Genomic DNA, 19,845 nt, shown 5'->3' on the forward strand with positions numbered 1-19,845 from the left:
GACTCAAGTCACCTAAGTTCTCAGGCCCTCAAGTCCTTCATTTGTGATCATAAGAGTCATAAATATATCAATATACACTTTGTCTTTTCCAGAAAACATGTATTTTGATGAATCATCACATTAGTACTATGGATTCAGTAATGATATTTCTTTTTCTTAAGTAGACATTTTCCAAAGCCAGGGCAGGGGTCGGGGGTAGGCAGGGGAAGTGGAAGAATACCTCTCCTTCTTCCTCAAAATCTAGATTCTATTTAAGTGATTCTTTTTCTCTGTGAAGAAACAGAACAAGCCGTGGTTGAAGTGAGTTGTGTAAATGATCTCATTCAGGCAGCACCGAGGGGACAGGGACTTGTCATTGCCAAGTAAGTCACATTTAAATTCCCTCAAGCCTTAAGAAATAATGTGAGGGAAAGTGCAAAAATAGCACAGTCATCCTTGGGACCAAAGTCGACTCCAAGGCCTCCTGAGAGCGCTACCGCGATGCGTTCATCTACTGTCAAAGAGAAATAACAAAACTCAAGCTATGGCTTATGGTACTTTCCAGTATTGCGGGGCACTTATCTATTGATACATGCTATGCTGAGATTTTCCGTAAGGAAAGATTGGCTATGCACATTGCCTCATGCTCTGCAATACACACATATTGAAGATGCTTTGTTCCCCCTGTGATATGGAAAATTGCAAGAGCACACAGCCACTCTGAGCCAACCAGAATGAAACTGGAGGCAGCTGGTATCTGATTGAAACTGTGGTGAGAATTGAGATTGGCAGAGTTGTAGGTCTGGGAGGTTAATGAGTCCACAGTCCTGCCTCTAGGCAGAACTGTCCTGAATCATTCCAGGCAAATGACAGCTCAGCTTTTTGGGGGAAAAATCTTTATAATGTGCTTCAGTCACATATTCTATTGTCCAAATGTCCTCATCCTCATAAAGTTCTGCAAGCAAAATAAGTGCATACACTTAATGTCAAAGATGATGAGAGCAGTAGGGATGGGTCACAGAACAGGTTATCATCACTAGTAATTAAATGTCTTTTTTAGAATGCAGTTTACTTAGAGGAATATTTTGAGTCAAGCAATTTGTTTGTATAAATAAGATTAATTTATCATGAGCCACTACATTTTATTTCACTTTGTGCTTCATAGCAGAGACCAGAAGTCTGGCAGATGCTATGTTAAGCTAGAATGTATAATCAAAGAATTAGTTCTTGAATAGAAAAAGAAAAGAAAAAGACTTGGTATGAAAAATGTCTTCTATGTCTTGATTTACTCTTTTAAAAATATTTCCATCAATTATCTTTAAGCAGTTGGACAAAGGATTTGCCATTTAACAAAGCAACTTTATGAATACAATGCATCTTGATAAGTGTCAAAATTCTTACTTTTATCTATTTATGGATAATTTCTTACATATTAGTCTTCTAATAACAGATTCATGCGTGCCTTATAATTTGAAGAACTTGGATTGATGGGTTCATTGGCAATATGACATAGAGAAGAGTAGATGTGGAACTCAAGAGTTCTAATATTCTGTGTTATTTCCAGCCATTCCTGACCAGTAGGCACACTGTCCTCATCTCTAAGATGAGACTAATAATACTTGTATCACTCTTTCTTTTCTTGGATAATGAAAAGGGATGACTGTAAAATCATCTAGCAGGCCCTAGAAAAAATGGCTAGTTGACCCTGAATCTATCTGTCACACATTGCCTTTCTTTCCACTTTATTCCTTGTAAATTTTGAGACGTGACTGAATGAGAGAGAAACCTGCCTCCTCTGGGCAGTCAGCTGGCTTTCTGCTTCCATTTGGCCTTTCTTCTCTGTTGCTGATCACCATGCAAGCCCATGGACGGATTTTCCTCAGGGATATGAAATGAAAGAGCAAGGAGTCCCGTGACACTAACCCAAGACTCAGATTTTAGCTGACATTCAAAAAAAGAAAAGTCTGAGCATGTTCCATTTTTTGATGTGAAAAAAAATAGATGGAATTCAGGTTCAAAAACACTACATCCATTTTTAGACAAATGTAACAGAACTTCTTTGTGCAATGGATCGGGACAATAATTCACAGACAGACTTCCTTAGTTCACTAGAGTGAAGAATAAGTGACTATTATCCACCATGAAGTAGAAATGGAGCTTATTATACTTGATATTTTGAATAGACATAACTAATTTATTATTAAATAAATATGTTGATAATAGCCATAAACACAGAGAAGTATAGAGATACTTTTAATATTGTTAATTATTTTTATGATCCTGAGATGACCACTGATATTGCCTATGTTTAATCGATCTTTTTCTGCACATATTCTGACAGACAGGATGACTTTCAAGTTCTCATTCTGCGATTTGCTAGCTGATGCTTGGTAAGCTATTTAGTTTCCCAGCATCTGTCACTCCCTCTGAACACTGCTATCAACTTCACAGCGTTATTGTGAAGAGTAATGAGATAATACTTAAAAGCGTGCCATACTGTATATGGTACATCAGAAGCTTTGATACAGCCAGCTACAGTGTTTATTATCTTTATGTTCTGTGTTATATTTTGAATGGAGAAACTATAACTCAAGGAGGAGAATTAAACATCAACAGCAAGCAATGATGACGTGGGCTTTTGGTGTACATGCAGAAGGAGAAGTCAGGTTTCCCACATATAACAACAAAATATATCATTTATTTAATGCTTTGTTAGGTGGTTCCTGTTACCATATCATAATTTAATCCTTAGCAATAGGCATGTCATTATTGTCATTACTATGAGTCTGGTTACCATGATTATTCTCATTCCCATCATATAAACATGTAAGTCATCAAAGCTTAAGTAATATGCAAAATCTCACAGCTAAGTGGAAAGTGGGAATCGTAATCAACCTAGCTCCTAAGTCCATTTGTTAGTTTATACCTGTTTAGTATATATTTTTAAATCATTCCCAAAATTATGTGATTCATAAGAAAAGGAACAGAGAGATGAGTTCCCCAAAGAGAATTAGATACATAATCTGTTCTGATAAAATGTTTTGCAATGATTCCAAATGCCTTTTATGCTTCTATAGTAAAATTAAAGGTCCTCTCATTTGGCTCATTTCTTCTGAACGTTGTTGGGTAGCTAGAAGTGGTTAGGTGGCAAGCAGTTTTCTTGGAAAAGTAAATGTGAATTACACTGGGAAACAGCCTGTGTTGTAAGAAAGTATTTGGCATGGGACAAGGCTGAGTATGCACAGTTGTCTCAGATGGCATGGGTTTGGAAACATAACTGGACAAGCCAAATCTTTAAGTTTCTCTTTTCCTTTGAACTAAATTCTCAATGTTTTATGACACTACAGAGCATTCATGTTTCTCCTTACTTATTCCTGTGTAACATTTCATTAAGTGAGTATAGCAATGGTTATTGAATAAAATAAGATACCCTAATCTTCCCAACAACGTCAAAAGTTTCTTGTTTTCAGAGTTTATACACACAGTGAGAAAAAAAGAGAAGAGAGAAGAGAGGTATCAAAAATACAGGTTGGACAAATGATAAAGCAACATTGCTTTTGTAGAAAACTTCTCTGTTTGACATTGTTAAGCTCAATTTGGTACGTTTCTTTTAGAAAACAATTTGGCAGTACTTAACAATGTACTAGTGTTCATCCTGTATGGTACAGTTCTTTCATTTGTAAGAATTTATCAAGAGGCAACAATTCAAATAAAAAATGTACATGTAAATGTAGCAAGAATTCCAATGAATTGTTAATTATAAATGAAACTGAGGGGACACACCGATTGTTCAATGAAAGACAAAAGATAAACAAACATTCATGGAACATTTTGCTCCCTCAACTAATTATAAATGTGAACTGATTAAAAGCATAAAAGCTAAAAGCTAGAAAAGCAGAGCACTAAATGATCTGTATACTTTGATTATACCATCTTGTGTGAAAAAAACTAGGAAGTGGTAACATTGAATTATGGAAGCAATGGTTTTAGAATAGGAATACAGAGCTCAGTATAAGTCAAGCTACTTAAAAGGCTGACATGTAGAAAAGATCAAGGTTCAAGTCCAACATAGGCAGAAAACTTCACTAGACTCAACTTCCAAAATAACAAGCCAAAAGCAGTGTTGGAGACTTGGCTAGAGTGGTAAAATACCATGCTAGCAAGTATTAAGTACATGAGTTCAAGCCCTAATACCACAAAAAAAGGAATACAGACATACAACATAACTTTTCTTTTTACATTTGTTTGAAAGTTGTGTCACAAATACAAAAGAGGAAGATAAATGGAAGAAGTATCTTTGTCTTTAGAAACACAAGCAAATATTTATTTACAGACTTTGTCCATTTATATAGTTTAGTCTCTTAAGAAAATAATATTTATTTCTTCCAGTCCTATTGGGAATAACTAGCAAGGTATTCAGAACGATCTACATTTTGTATTATTGATAGTTTGAGTCATTCATATGGAGATACTTTTTCCCTTATGTGGATCATTTTCTTACAGCACATTTCCACTTCATACATATTTGTATTAATTCAACTTTTTAGTTTATCATAAAGTCTTAATTAGAGATAAGGCTTCTAATTTGATTCTATTTCTCTGGCCTTTCAAAAGCTGAAAATACCAGGTAATACAACAGAAACTCATACTTTTCATAGTAGAAATTATTTTTGTAGCTAACATGTTAGTACATGTCAAGACCTACTCTACCTGTCATAAATGACCGTTTCAGCAGTGTTTTCAGGGAGTGAGATCCAAATGCTTAGGTATTCATTTAACAGTCCCCCTCAAGATGTGGCAGAAAGCAAACATTACTGCCACCACATTTTGGCATTTTTCTCTCCGGATGGGAAATTATTATTTCATTTTTAATGCTTCTCATAAGAGAATGTGTGTGTGTGTGTGTGTGTGTGTGTGTGTGCGCGCGCGCGCGCACTGGACATGCAGCTTGAACTCAGGGCCTGGAAACTGTCTCTGAGTGCACTCAAAGTTAGCATTCTACCTCTTGAGCCATAGCTCTAGCCGTGGATTTTTGGTAATTTGAATCTCAAGGACTTTCCTGCCTGGGCTGGCAGGATTTCTCAGCTTTTAGCCTCCTGAGTAGCTAGGATTACAGACATGAACTACTGGCATTTGGCCAAGAATATTCTTTGTAAAATTAAGTCTAATAATTTTTATTTCAATAATTGTAATCACTACATATTTTACTAAAAGTGAGAAGTTTTTTCTAACAAAGTTATTTTAGATGGTTCACAATTCAATTTTCAGTTTCCCGTTGTAGACACTAACAGGAAAATGCTAAGGATGTGCTTGACTATTCCTATAGATACATGTATCTGTGTTTTCAAATGAATCTACACTAAACAAAGAAATTTAAATATGCAGTTTGTCCCCTATGTCCTTTAAATATCTTACAAAAGGCAAGTAACATGATATGAAACAGAGCAAGAGAGAAGTGGAGGTCTTTGCACACAAATCGAAAGCATGCCTTGAAAAATTCAGTGCATACACTGAATATTTCTCCTACCATGATAATGGCTTAGAAGAATGGCCCTGTAATATTACTCAGTGACTCTCTTCAGAAAATACAAAATTAAGAATTCTTAAGGCAGAAGAAGAGTTTATTATTTCCATGTTACCCAAGGTATTTCTGTAGATTTTATTTAAAATGAATCATTTATGATCCCTCCAACAGCACATTTATAACCCTGATTCCATGTGCAATTTTGTTTACAGTAACAAATTCCTCAGTAACAAATTTATTTTGGGGGGGTGGGTCCGGTCGTGGGGCCTGACTCTGGGTCTGGGCGCTGTCCCTCAGCTCTTCAGCTCAAAGCAAGCGCTCTACCACTAAGCCACCTTCCCAACCCCTCAGTAACAAATATTATGTACAGCACAATTTACTTATAATCATCTTATAACCTTCTTATTAAGCAAGGCTGAGTAGATTCAAAGTCATTCACACTAAGTGTTTGGCTTCCTTATGAAGACAAACCCAAGCTATTTCAGGAAATCTGGCAGCTGGGGTCTAAGAGCCAGTGTGCAGGTCATCTCTAGCAAGTGTTTGCCTCTCAGATGCTGCCATCACTTCTGGCTCCATTGAGCTTTTCCATTTTATTTCTCCCTTATTTAATTTAAAAACACTAATCAGTAAAGTATTAAGTGTGCTCTATATTTTTTTTAAACTCTGTAATCCGTTGTTTATCGGGCTTTTTTTTTTTTTTACATATTGGAACATAACAAACTAAATAGTCCTAAATAACTTCTGTGGGTTCCAGAAAACCCAAAAGACCAAAATTATGTAATACCCTGTTGCTTTAACTAATTTTATATGGGAACAGAAAAGGAACAGAAGTGCAACATCTTAATAGAAAGAACACAAAGAAGCAACATGGGAATATAGGTAACGGGAATATCTGGTTCTACTTGAAGTAATCTTAATGTGTTAATTTATCATTTAAATTCTAAACGGTATATGGGTCCACATAAGGAGAAAATAACATTTGGAGAACTATTATTATTTTGAAAATGATACACTGGAGTTAATTTACAGCATACTCCTTATAAAATGCCTATAATGTACATGGGCACACATAGAGAGGGTCACAACCAGTCAAACATCTGTGAATTCTACATGAATTCACAGTGGCACATTGCTCTATATGTTTAATTTATGCTCTATATGTTTAATTTGCTCTATCATGTTTAATTTATGTGGACATGTTTGGATATGTTTAAAAAGTCTATGGCAAATAACTTTGTGGGCATTTAAAATTGTATTTTTTAAAATTATTTTTAGTTAGTTGTATAAAGGGGTAGTACAATGTATCTTGGTGGAGATCCCTTGGCTTTGTTTCTACTAACCAGAGAAGGATGTTATTGGCAGAATAGATGACAGTTATCTCAGAGATTCTTATATAAGTGCTAAAGCTCAGTAAGTAATTGGATTGAATTTAGAACCTGGAAAGCAGGTTATGTATTTAAGCTTACTTGAGGATCCATTGGTGTTATTTCTAGTGACACCCCATAAGATAGCTTCTAAGAAATGAGCTGGTGGGGTATCACTAGGAGAAACATCAATGGATCCTCATTGCTGCCCCTATTACTGGTATGCACACTGCCATTGACTACTTGACTGAACTGTTGTCTCCAGATCAACATCTTACTTTCTGTTCTTGATACTGCCAAGATCCCCAAATCCCTCACTCTTTCATAGAGCAGCCTGTTGCCCATAGTGAGTTTGGTCCAAGAGGCTCAAAACTCTTGAGGTGACAGGAAGGGATGGACGTTCTTCCCACTTCCTTGTAAGGGCTCTGCCTCACCACGTTTGTGCAACAAAATTCTTCCCAAATAGGAAAGGAACTTAAATTTTAGAAGCACAAAAGTAAAGCAAAAACCCACCAAGCACACGTATTATAATTATTTAATAATGAAAAGGATAAATTGGGTTAATTGTCAGTAAAATTTAACTAGTTCAAGCAACTGCAATAATAATAATAATAATAATAATAATAATAATAATAATAATAATAATAAAAAAAGAGCTCCACGGTTCCGGGCCCAATGTGTTCAACTTGGTGTAAATTGTTTCACCTCTCTAGTCTTCCTCTCATTTATGAAATGGGAGTTTGACCTCAGAGCCCTAATTTCCAGAACTTTAACTTCCTCCTCCTTTTAGTAAATTATTGCCAGTGTTATTTGCAGAAGCTCATCCACATGGTGGAGCCATATGCTTAGGACTTGGCAGTACCCACTGCACTAGTTGAAAGAACCTCTTAATAAACCAAGTTGGCAAACTTTAAGTTCCAATGAGTTATTTCATGGGTGTGTATAATAAAAGATTTTTTTGAAAAAGTTGATTGAATTTAGTGTTTGTCTAATTTTCCATTGTAAGAGCAAATATTTGAATTTTTAAAAATGTAATTCTTTTTCACTTTGTCAACTACAACCTTGCTTACCCGAAGAATCTATAGATTAGGAGATTAGCAAATTCAGGAACCACATCTGTTAAGAAAGTGCAGGTCTTTGCACAGAATCTTCATAAGACCTTCATGTCACTGAATGGCAAAGCTTTGTCAAACATGCCTGAAGCCCTGCATTAAATCCCTTGTCCTATACAAAAAAGCAAAACAAAAACAGACATTTTGTTAAGGACTTAGTTCCAGGCTTCCTTATGAGGAATTTTAGGGACTTGCTATTTAATTTACCTAATTGGAGTAATTCTTTCAGTAGCCTAGTTCTTACCTCTGAAGATGATCAAACCATCTTAAGCTGAAACAGAATCTTCTCTCCTTTAGGAAACGTAACTAAGATTCATGAGTGAACAGGATCCCTAGAGTTGGCTGACTTTCTCTTTCATAATGTATCTGTTATGGAGTTTCTCAAGGGAAAGGCTGACAGGGAATTCCTGTGGATCAAACTTTGGTGACCAATACTGAATCATGACCAAATCTTTGGAAATTTCACTTGATTGTAGCTTTTACAGCTCTCCCATGTGAATGGTACAGAACTTTCCAAATTAAGCAACAGTGTTTGAATTCAGAGGAGCACTACACAGTTTGTTATGCATTTTGTTATGGAATGATCCAGTTTTAAACAGGATTATGACAAAGTACTCGTGCAATTGAAATAGGCATTCAGCTGTGGGTATTTATCCAGCAACAGGTATTTGTGGGCTTTGGGTCTCATTTTCCCCATTTGAATCATGTCTGTGCTAACAGAAATTCTCAGAGAGGTCCTGGATATGACTAAGGGTATGCTCCAATCTCTTCAACACCAAATCCAAATAGGACTTCCCACAGTGAAGGTTTCAACTGGCCTTCGTCATGTCAGGGGACTTGCTACAGAGATACAGGAAGATGCACAGCAGCAGTGAGTGTTGAGAAGTTGCTTTTCAACCTGCTGTAGTATGTAGTCTGTAATAGAAGCCAGTAATGGCTTTTAGAAGGGTGGTTAATTTCCTATGTTCTAATGTTGATGGAAAGATTTTCCTTCTCTCATGATGCACCAGTACTGAAGAAAAAAAAAGTACTCAAGATACCGGTAGACAGTTCTACTTAATGAACTGATAGAAGAACAAAAATATGAGAGAGCAAGTGACCATAGGTCTATTGTATTAAAATTCTTTCACAGAGCCAAGCATTAATGTAACCATTGTAACAATGAGCAAATTATTTGTTATTTAACTTTATGATATAGGCATGCTATCATACCTACTTCCTTAAGGAGAAGCTGAAGTATTAAAATAAAGATCAGTAAATTGCTCCAAGTACAGTAAATAGCCAGTTAGACAATCCTTCCACAGGCTACATACTTACACTACAATAATTTTGGAAAGCTTTATAGATAATATATAAGATATAGAATATATCTATATATAATGTAAAGATTCATTTGAGAAAAGATGATGGACATCACTAGTTGGCTGACTTTCTCTTTCATGAAGTATCTGTTATGTGTCTCAACTTTTATCCAGTTTAGCTAAAGATCATTCTTAATACTTCAACAGACTATTAATTATTTTAATCGGTCTTGTGCTAACATTTCATACATGATATTGCATTTATTCATGAATATATACTCTACATTTCCTTTAATGTCTAAGCTTTATGAATATATATACAAAAGGAAGAGCTCCAGTGTTTTTAAAAGAAGTGAAGTTATAGATTGATATCATCAGTCACTTACATAAACATGATAGATTTTTGTGAAGGAACAACTTCTATGACCATTACTTACCAGAGTCCAGGTCAATCTAGAACTGTAAACCTACTGAGAAATATACGTTGTTTTTGAAGGCTCCATTATGTCAACCCCTAAATGACAGCCATGCTGTGTAGACACTCTTACTTGTTCCTCTATGTATTTTTTTTATGATTTCTAAGGATTTTATTTCACATTGCCTATTTAAACCAATGTTATTCTGTACCTTGAAAGAACTGTTCAGAGATACATACTATTTGGTTGGTTATCTTTCTCCTAAAACCAGGGACATAAGGTCTGTTTGGAAAAGCCCATTTTGGCTTAAGAAGTTCTCTACCCCCTCAGTAAGTCTTAACCTTAGTACCTCCCTCATTCTTTCTTTCTTTCCCTTTATTCAGGCATTTAGCCTATTTCACTTGGATTGCAATGTCTTCTCAAATTCTTTCTTCATACTTGAGCCAGGCTGATCTTTAAAAAACAAGCATTACATCATGCTACTTCCCATTGCTTTTAGAAGGCCAGCTGTTACCATCTAACTATGCAACTTTGGCAAGGTTCTTTATTCCTTGTGTCTTTGTTTTATATCTATGATTCTGGGAGTAATAACAATATCTAGACCATATGGTGGTTGTGAAATCTGAGATAAGTTTGTAAAAATGAAGAGCCCATAGGAAGCCCTTGTGAAGTGTCATAAAATTACTCTTATTATTTAGAATGTCATCCAAATTCCCATGCTGAACATTCAGCACAGCAAGATCCTGTCCCTACTCTTCTGTCCAGTTTTAATCCTCACCTTTCTCCCTACCATTTCCTTCTTCCACAGCAAAATCGCTGCTCTCCCCTCACTGAACTCCCTGTACAGGAAATTCTTTGCTATCTGGAGTATCTTACCCTGTGTAATTTGCCTGATGAAATTTCATCCTTTCTTTAGCTTCATGATAATCTTCTCTGAAAAGTATTTTCTGGCCTCCAAACTTGCCCAGTTTCTTTCATTGACTAGATGTCCTTTGGTACTCTCTTAATTTGTTCAGGCTGTTACAGAAAAATACCTCGTGATGCATGCTATGAACAACAAAAAATTTATTTCACATTATTATGGAATGTAGGAAGTTTAAGATAAATTCACTAGCAGACTTAACATCTGGTGAGGGTCTACTTTATGATTCATAGTGTCTTGTTATCAGTAAGGGTCTTTCTAAAGACAAAAATCCCATTCATGAGGTTTTTCACTCACTATCTACCACAGACATCACTTTGTAACACCACTGTCTCGGGGAGGTGGGTAGATTTCAGTGAGTCTAAAAGACACAGACATGAAGACCATAGCAAGTGTCTTTGAAGAAGTCCACTGAAGCAACTTGGCCATTCCTTCACATTTGCTACAAGATTGTTGAAAGAGCAATTTTCTGATAGCTGATCATATTCTGGTGCCTGACACTTAGCACACAGATAATAAATAAATAAGTAATGAATCAATAGGTCACTTATAGCATGATAAATGTGTTACTTCAGAACAGTGTCAAAACAAAACAAAATACATATTGGTATATACTATATTAACACGTTTTCCCCTCAAAATGTTAAATTATATGGTAATGTATAACTAAATGGAATATATATACACACATATATCATATATACATATACATATCTTACACAAAATAGAAAATTTAACCATCATGTATCACACATTTAAACAAATAACTATAAAATACACTTAACATTAACAAGCAAATTGTATTAGATAGGAAGAAAGATGGGTAAATTGATGATATTCCTACTTATCCCTTACCTTTCATTTTCATTTTTCAGTGAACACCTTTGCCTTTACTTTTAAATAAATAGGTTCATTGAACTTGGCTTACTGGGCTGTGATCCAGACCTAAGTTTGAATTGAAACACATTGTAAAATACAAATATTTTTTTCATTCATCAAGCCAGATGCACTTGAAAATTTGAATTTAACAAAATTTCAATTGCCATGTTTCTATTTGTTCTTCTGACAGAACAATGCCAAATGACACAATAGAAAGATATTCATGTACCTGTCAGTTGCCATCCTCATATTCCAGAGCCTTTCCTTGCCACTTAAAATAGCCTTGAAACTACACATGCATTACTCACTATTTCTGAGGTTAGAAGTGGAAAAGAAATAAACTCTGTTAGTATATGGCATGATGGTAAACAACTCTCTGCACATGGAGGGGTCCACAGAGTCTTTTGCTTTGTCCTTTCTACTTTGGTGACTGACTATTCAGCCATATTTAACACTAACATAGACTGACATTGCTTTAAGGAACTCAAAAAATGAATTGTCTCTTATATATCGGAACTTATATCCAGGAATTTATATTCTCTTATATACAGGAACTTATATACAGGAGGTTAGCATAGAAGAGCAACATTAGCAAGATACTTTACAATATCCTGCATAAAAGTAGAACAAGAAAACTTGATGGCGATTTGGGACCTGGGAAGAGGGAGACTGACAAAAGGGAAGATTCTGATCAAGATATTAGGTGCGTCAATGGGCATGTTAAAACCAAGTCCTCTTGTACAAGTAATTGATACTCATAAAGAGTTCTTCTTCAAGTTCAAAAACAAAAAGAAAGCTATCTGAACCTTTGATGATATTGTTGATCATAGCCCCTTTCAGGCTTTGTGTGTATGTGGGGCAGGGTTGGGGGGCTACCTTGGGTTCTCCTTAAGTTGGAGATTATTCTATAAATTCTCATGTGTATGTAAAAAGCTTTGTGGTTAGGATAATGCCATTGGAAAATGATTGAAATTTTGGGAAATGGGGCCAAGGGGGAAGGACATGGGTTATTGGATCAGGCTCCCAAGGGGATTGAAGGGCCCTGAATATTTTTTTTTCTGAACATAAGGTAGGTAATGTTGATCTTTCATGCCATCCTGTCATTTAGGTACTGCTTTGCCAAAGCAAAAGAACTACCCTCTTCAAACTGAGTCAAAATAAACTTTTATGTCCCTACTGTATATAATTATCTCAGGTTATATGGTTTCAGTGACAAGAAACTTAAATCAATTATATCTCCCTTAATGTTAATACCATGAGAAAGAAAAAACATTTCATTTCCTATATGTCATACCCTCCACAAGATATAACTTGTGATCTAAAGGAAAAGTTTTTTTCTTGCTTCTCCTTGAGGAAGAAAAGAGAGATTGAGTAATATATCCAAAGCTCCAAATTTGGGGAGTGCTAGTGGACAAATTGGCTTGGAGCATTGAGGGGCAGCCAGCACAATGTGGATTCTTGTAGGAAAGATTCTGAAAACAGAAGATCGCACATCACATTGTGGAGTGCCAGAAAATTTGCGGGACTGAAGATAGACGCTGGACAAAGAGATTATATTCCTGAAAAGGAAAAGCTTTCTCACTGGGGATTTACTTACACAAGTGAAAGGAAGAGGTTTATGAGGCCACTAGAGCATCTAGCCAGGATGACTGGTGAAGATGGTCCCTTGAAGGATGAAATCAGTCTGTGAAGACTGTGTTTCAAATGCAAAAATCCACAACCAAAATTAAGGCACACAAAGAAACAAGGAAACATAACCAAATTCAAGGTTTGTAATTAATCTTTAGATCTTTCTCTCCAGGCTTGGGTCTGTTTCCCAGCAACATAGTTAAATGAACCAAGATGATTAGAATAGTCAGAAATATGAGACCTAGGATGCCTCCTTTCAGAAAATGGAAAAAAAAATTGAAATCAGCCAGAACACTAAGTACTCCTGCTCCTTCCATGGTAAAACCAAGATGAAGAGACAAGCTATAGGATCTGGCACTGTGTTTCCTACATGAAAATAATGGTGGTGCTAGAAATACAATACCACTTCTATTGTCACAGTCAAGTCAGCTATTAGATGACTGAAAGATGTTCAGTAGATGTTCTACCATTTAAAATGTTGCAGGCTTACCTTAAGTGCTTTAATTTATGAAACAACAAAACATAAATCTTCAAAGAGTATTTGTATAGAAATTGGAACAGGTGAATTACCTTACAAGGAATTTAAAGACGCTCCACTAGAGAAGACAAATCACCACATAAAATCAGAAAGAAACACAAACATGAACAAATGGAGAGTGTCAACAGAGAGACAGAAACTAGTAAACAAGAATGGAATAGAAATTATAGAGCTAAAAAATAAAATAATGGAATCAAAAATTCACAGTAAACTTCATTAAGTAGAGAAGAGAATTAGCATGCTCAGTAACAGGTAATCTGCACTTACTGATTAAGAGGAACAACAATAGAAAATGAGTGAAAGAACATGAAGGCCTAAGACACATATGGTGCACCATCAAAGAGAACATTAAAAATGTTGTGGAAGGAAAATACAAAGGGAAAAAAGCTTATATACAATGATAGATTCTGGGGCTGGTTACTTGGAGGCAAATATTGAGAGATTCTCAGCTTTAGTATAACTTGGACAAAAAAACTAGTGAGAGCTAGTTCAAACAAACAAGCCACATGTTTGAATACATTTGTAACACTGCTGTGAGGGAGGAACTTAGGAAGAGGATCATAATCTAAGGCCAGTTCCAGACAAAAACATTGGATTGTACCTGAAAAAATAACCAAAGTTATAAAGCTCTGGATACATGGCTCAAGCGATAGACGACAAAGGCAATAATAGAGAAAGGCAGAAAGCCATTTGGCATGCAGGAAATAACAATTGTATATTCTTCTTTATCAGTAATTACTTTTCAATTGATTTAGTTAATTTAATTGCTTAATTATTCTGTTATTGGAAAACTGTATTTTTTATCATGTACAACATGATACTTTGAAAGTATGCATACATTATGGAATTGTTATAAACCTAGCGAACTAGCTAGATCTTGGACAATTATCATGCTTGTGATGGAAGCACATAATTTCCACTTTGTACTTTTCTAGAATATGTAATTAACTGCCATCTCAAGAAGACCATTTCCTCTGATCAACATCTTCCTATCTGCCTCCAATACTATAATTATTTTACTCTCTTCATATTATCCCATGAACCTAATTCTCATTGTTTCCTTTTTTTCCTCTTCTGACTCTGTATTTTCAGTGTGTCTATCTTCGGGTTCATAGGTTGTTTCCTCTACCTGATTAGTTCTGCTGTTGATTGCATTTAGTGCATTTTTCTTTTCATATATTGTATTCTTCAGTTTCATGACTTGTCTTGTGTTCATCCCTTTTATGCCTAATAATTTTCTGTGTTATTTGGACCTTGTCATATTATTATTATTATTTTCTTTAAGTAGTTGTATAAAGGAGATGTTATTTAACAAAGCAGTTTATGAATACAATGCATGTTTTTCTTTGTACCCACCTCTCCATCCCTAAAGCTTGGTGGCTATAGTTTGAGCTGGAAGATTTCTCCCTCTTGTCCTAGCTGCTGTTCTGATTAATTCAACTTTAAAACAGAAAGGCGTTATGTCATAGAGGATTATTTGGAGAAACCATTTTTGGGGTCCATTCTTTATTCCACAAAAAGTATACCTCATCCTCACATGTGGCTGTCTTTTGCAGCAACTAGTGCAAAAATTATGAAACTGAAATCTAGATATGTGGATGTTTACAATGACATTCCCTTAAGAAATGTTGGTGCCATGGACAGCTTACCCATATATCATAGCACGCATAGGACATAGGGCTGCAATACTTCTAGGGGATTCAGAAAAATGATTTAATTATTTTTAAGAAATTGAAAATAATCAAAAACAAGTAATAGTTTTTATAATCGTGACAATGTAGTCATGAATTTAATTTTAAATTCGTATGTCTGTTTTCTTACTTATTCCATAATAAGCAAAAATGTCATAAGTAAAAAATATATATCTAGTAAACCTAATGTTGTATGACATTGTACACTGTAAAGTTTGGTTACTAGCCTTTATGACTGGCTTCCTGGGAGATGAGGCTTACTGTGACTGCCCATTATCACAAAGAGTCTCATTCCTCATACTGCTACCCCAGGAAAAGAGTAAAATCAGAATTTATTGTATAGTTTCTGCAGAATACATATCAATGTTATATTATTGTACAGTCAACAAAGTATTAAGGCAGGGATCAGATACATTGGAAACCTGAAAGAGCACCATAATAGCAGATGCAAAGTCACGCAATGAATTTACCCACCCTACCTTCTCCTTCTCTCTCCTTTCCTTTCCCTTTTTCTCCTTCCTTCCTTCCTTCCTGCCTGCCTTCCTGCCTTCCTGCCTTCCTGCCTTCCTTCTTTCTTTCTTTCTTTCTTTCTTTCTTTCTTTCTTTCTTTCTTTCTTTCTTTCTTTCTTTCTTTTTTTTTCTTTCTTTCTTTCTTTCTTTCTTTGTTTTTTCACTTTCTTTTTCTTCTTTCTTTCTCCTTCTCTGTCTGACTCTGCCTCTGTCTCTCTCTTTTTCTAAACACAGATTGAAACCGGGGCCTGGAGCATGCCAGGCCAACATTCTAGCACTTCAGTTAAAGCCCCGGTTATTTTGGCTTTGCATTTTCATTCTTGCTAACTTTGCATCATTGGCCTTAAACATGTAATACTCCTGCCTACAAGCGTGTTCCAATATGCCCACCTCTTTCTGTATTTTCAAATGTCAAAATTTATTATAAATTCAGTTGTTGGTAATTCAATTCCCATATTCAGCAAATCAAACTTGGCTCAGAAGGTTATTCCTAAACATGTTGTATTGAATATTTGCTGAAATACTGTCCACTATTGTCTATATTTAGCTAACCTGCTTTTTGAAAACAAGGGGAAAATCAACTAGATTTAAAAATAATATTTTAAAAACAAATCTTAGAAGTCAATAGTCAAATAATTTTCTATCTAGCTCATCAGATCTGCCATGGTAAAATCCATATTTATGCATTTACTTCATTCTAGCTATTTTCATTATTTTCAACCATTAAACAAAGACAGTAGTTCTCAGTCTTGAAACTAGCAGAAATAACCTCTTGAGGGAAATAATCACTTTGTACTTTTCCAATCCACCCTCTCTATCTACTTTGAGGCTTCTTCTCCCTCTTTCTGCCCCTAAGTATTCCTGCCTGAAGGTTGTTCAAGTCTTTCCTTTTCATATTTTCATTTACTCCAAGACTTCAAAATTACTATCTTTTTTTCCCTGAAGAATCCTAAATAGGTATCAGTAGCTGAGACTCTCAACTACAGGCTCATATTCCAACTGTCTGTTTCTCATCTACCTCTGGATAGTATGTCAGCAATGAAAACTTAGTACACAAAACCAATAGCCAAACTTTTTGGATTTTAGTGGGACTCTTCCATTTCTGTTAATGCTTCCTTTCCTTGCCTCTCTCTCCTTTCCTACTGTAGCCATAGCTTCATCAGACACTGTCCCATAACTCCTCAGTTAGTGTCTTTGTTTCCAATTGAGTCAATTTAAAATTTTGAGGAGCTTTCAAACTTTCTTGGGCTGATTTGCACATCACCCTTTAACTTACAGCTGATACAATAAGGTTGAACTCTACTATTAAATATTTCCTCAATACAATCCTTGTTCCTTCAAATTAGTTGTTATCATATACCTTGTTTGTAGCCTGAGAAAATCCACAAAATTTGCTTAAATTTCACCTTTTGTAAGGAAATTTATCTAGTATCTTGAGCTAGGTACTACTATCTGCAATGGGTCTAGCGATGTAATGGAAAGGACATGGGTCTTAGTATTCTCTGCATCTGCATTCTACAGTCATGCTACAAGCTTTGTGGCAATAATAGGGCCATCTAACTATTTTAAAGATTTTATTTCTCCTTATTTTTATTCCTTTTTTATAAAAAAAGGAATAATGCAATTTGCCAAAAATGTTGAAAAAGATCTCTGCACATTATGACTGATGGCACTGGCAGATAGCTAGTAAAGTTGTGTCCAAGTGCCTGAAAAAGAAGAATGTCCCCTCATTTGGATATATCCAATGTCAATGGTGGATGAGGCACTTATAAATATAGAATAATAAATAAGGAAAGAATAACCCTGGCCTTGCTAGAACTAACAATCCAAAAGTAACTCCTCAGCTCAGACTACTCTGGTACTTTGCAAAATCAAACATTTGAACTAGAACTGATACTTAACAGACATGACTTTTGGCTATGACACCTTTGAGACTGATCTATGAAACCAGAATAATTCCTTTAAATCTATTGAAAATGTAAATCTTAAAAGGACCCTCCACACTGTGCAGCTTGTTGAATGTAGAATCACAGTGAGAAGAAGAAGATTTTCAAATACTGTTGAATTCAAGCTATGAAAGTTGAATGGGTAAACATAATACAAACAAAACTACAATTGAAGAAGCAAGGTCAAAGTGGAAGATAAGAAAAGGAAAATAAACTAAAGGCAAAGAAAATTATTCATAGAACGTAATATTTAGGGATCTGTATCCTTCGTGTGAATGGAGTACAACAAAAACACAGACATATGAAAGTATTATATTTTTGCATGCATATTCTGTTTTCCTTGGAGAAAATACCTAAGATTGTTAGGAGAGGAAGCCAAAAGAATCTGTAGAGAAAGATAAATATATTAAACATTTCTTTATGTAGACTGTCTTAGCAGTTCAATCTAACACAATAGTAAAATACTGGTTCTAAAATGGTTGCAAAGCCAGCTGATACCTACTGAGGAGGCTGAGATCTGGAAGACTGAAGTTTGAAGCCAGTTGAAGTAAACAAATTTGAGAGGCTTCATCTCCAATTAACCACCAACAAGCATGGTGGAGGCATGGCTCAAGTGGTAGACCACCAGGCAAGATTTCAAGGTCCTGAGTTCAAGTCATAGTGCCAGTAGGGGACTGGCCAAACCCTAAAAGCTGTTGCATATTGCCTGGGAGTTTCAAATCTTGTCCATTGTTCCTTAAGGGGACTAATTTCTATTATATCTTGCAACTAATCTTTCTGCCTTTTTGCCTTTAAAAATATCTAATCATTGGGCTCCTTAAAAACACTCATTTATAGATTAGTCCTTAGGTTTAGTGACATTGCTATTTTAAAATAAGAGATACCTAATTTGTTCATATTTAGATAATAAACAGTGAGAAGGGAACTTAATCCAACCACTACAAAAAATTACATGGAGAGATCAAATGGTTGTACAGCCATTGGAGCTTTGAAGGGTAAAAGCAAGCATAGTTTTGATCTAGATAAAAGTCAGGCATACACAGGTACACATTCAGTGTGTATTCAGCACAATTATACAACTTACGCTTCTACCTGGAGAAGGAGGCTCACACTCTGGTGCACTCTTTTGGTTTTCTTTTCCAACTTTAAAAAAAAGCCTTCTCTTTGAGAATACCTCATAAAAGTGTCAGATTGATAGTTCTGGAACTTCAGGGTTCTTCTTCCCACAAAATAAGAGCAGCACAGGCAGGTCACTTACAAATGCTGAAACAAAGAATTAAGGAGCTTAATTGGGCAGTTTAGAAACTTCTAAGCTCCTAATTTTTTTTTACAGGAATCAGACTGAACAGATGAAGCCTGTTCTGTGTTAGGAGAGAGATGGAAAAACTTGAAAGAAGTACAGGTAGTTTAACCTGTCAACTCAATTATGGCTCCTAGAAGTTTAATTTTTAACTAGGTTCAAGGATTATTTAAAATGACTATTCATTAGGAAGGAACACTTAATAGAAAATAATTAGTAGGATCTCCAAGTGATTATATTCCTCTAAAATAAGATCTGTACCAGTTGGCCACAGCAAATAGGTCAGTATTGGAAAACCTAGAGTTTAGTTTTGAATTCAGACTATTGATGCTTCCATGAAGTAACCAGCATGTTTTCTAAAGGAAGCAAGCATATTCTTGAAGTTGTTTTGTAAATTAGTGTCAGACAAGTAGAGAAATTTAATTAATTAGTTAATAATCAAATGGCCAACAAGGCTCCTTGAGATGCATTAAATCTTTCAGATTTCAGAAAAGAACTCTCTTTGGGTTCAAACTCTGAACTTATTAGACATCATCCAGTTAATGTTCATATTGTCAAAGCTGTAAGAGTAAAAAATAAGAGTTTCAACACTTCCTTAAAAACAAAACATATGAAAACCCAAATTACGTACCAGCAAATAAGTTTATTCATATTGTAGATTCTGCTGGAAAATGGGGCCAAAATAGAACATGTATAATAAAGCATTAAAAATATAGAAACTGTTAATTCCTGAG

The 19,845-nt window shown here is 35.3% G+C and overlaps 1 long non-coding RNA gene across 2 annotated transcripts; it reads right to left on the reverse strand.

The window, feature by feature from the left end:
• Positions 1-4,331: 4,331 nt before the first annotated feature.
• LOC138836000 (uncharacterized) lies at positions 4,332-19,133 on the reverse strand. 2 transcript variants are annotated; one of them, XR_011374898.1, is made up of 4 exons: positions 18,904-19,133; positions 11,474-11,563; positions 10,573-10,743; positions 4,332-8,091 (listed from the first exon to the last, which is right to left on the reverse strand). It is a non-coding gene; the product is annotated as an uncharacterized lncRNA (long non-coding RNA). The 2 variants fall into 2 exon arrangements; XR_011374873.1 differs by having other exon boundaries at positions 18,896-19,133.
• Positions 19,134-19,845: the final 712 nt, after the last annotated feature.

Source organism: Dipodomys merriami, unplaced genomic scaffold, assembly GCF_024711535.1.
Source record: "Dipodomys merriami isolate MVZ:Mamm:240054 unplaced genomic scaffold, mDipMer1.0.p SCAF_1, whole genome shotgun sequence".
Classification (NCBI taxonomy): Eukaryota; Metazoa; Chordata; class Mammalia; order Rodentia; family Heteromyidae; genus Dipodomys; species Dipodomys merriami.